The sequence below is a fragment of the Pristis pectinata genome, chromosome 12 (genome assembly GCF_009764475.1).
Source record: "Pristis pectinata isolate sPriPec2 chromosome 12, sPriPec2.1.pri, whole genome shotgun sequence".
NCBI lineage: Eukaryota > Metazoa > Chordata > Chondrichthyes > Rhinopristiformes > Pristidae > Pristis > Pristis pectinata.
In genome coordinates this window covers 55179316-55180430 of record NC_067416.1, presented here as the reverse complement: position 1 = coordinate 55180430, position 1115 = coordinate 55179316, and the positions used below count along the sequence as shown (strand labels likewise).

The 1115-nt window shown below is 41.4% G+C and overlaps 1 non-coding gene across 1 annotated transcript; it reads left to right on the top strand.

The window, feature by feature from the left end:
• The first annotated feature begins 264 nt into the window (after positions 1–264).
• On the top strand, positions 265–347 carry trnal-uaa (transfer RNA leucine (anticodon UAA)). Its single transcript has one exon. It is a non-coding gene; the product is annotated as a tRNA-Leu (tRNA).
• The last annotated feature ends 768 nt before the right edge of the window (positions 348–1115 follow it).

Here is a 1115-nt window from a genome sequence, read left to right as displayed (position 1 = left end):
AACGGGACAGTGTGTACAATGTGTTCATGTTAACTGAGTTGAAAGTTTTGCATCAGAAAAGTAATAAAATAACTGCAGAAAATCAGTTGATGTGAATCATTCATCCTTGCAGGCTCTATTTGTGACCATTATTTAAACGTATTTTTTCTCACATCCCTCTCCTTCCCAAAAGGAATATCTTTCTTTTGTCCCAGACCAGGTGAATTGTATATTGTGAATTAAAATTTTCATCACTAGAGATACCTACTCGGCTCGAATGACAGGACCAGGATGGCCGAGTGGTTAAGGCGTTGGACTTAAGATCCAATGAACGAATGTTCACGTGGGTTCGAACCCCACTCCTGGTAATTTGTCTGCTGTCCTGATTTGAGTGACTTTTATTTTGATAGGACGTGGTTGTCCTGTTATGAAGCTGCGGTTCTCTGATGGGGGAAGGAAGTGATGCTAACTGAAAGCAGAGTATATGTACGCTGAGTTACCCTGTCGTTTGCAAAGGAAGATTATATTATTGACAATAATTTTCCTAAGGCTTTTTGGCCGCTGTTAAAAGATTACATCCTGACATAGAAATATGTTTGCTGTTCCTTCTGCGTCGCTGGATCAAAATCGAAGGTCTGTGAATCAAGAAAATCACCTAGGCTGGATGTGAGTTTATAAATTAAGCAATTTTGTTGCCGTCTGTTTCCAAGATGCGGCTTCTGGCGGTGCTTCCGTTGGTTCTGCTCCGACTCATGACCGCACTGTCGAGCAATCGGAAGTTTCACCGCCATTTCCGGAAGGAGAAAATGTAAAACGCATTATCCAGTCCATATTTAAACGTGAACGCCGGTAAATAGAATCGAAATACAAAAGTGAAGGATGCCGAAAAAAAGGGAAATTAAAAGAGAACTACTTGGAACCATCCCGCTGGTCATGAGAAATAGGGAGAGAGAAGCACTGCAAACATTTCAGATCTGTGATTTTGGATTCCACTGATGCAGCGAATCAATCTCGCCACGGCAGACACCCGATTTCGGAAAATAAAGTTAACACGCAAACTTTGTGACGAGCTGTTTCTATTGCTGTGGACCAGCTCCAAATTAATTGAGGACATTACCTTTCCAATAAAGGTTTCA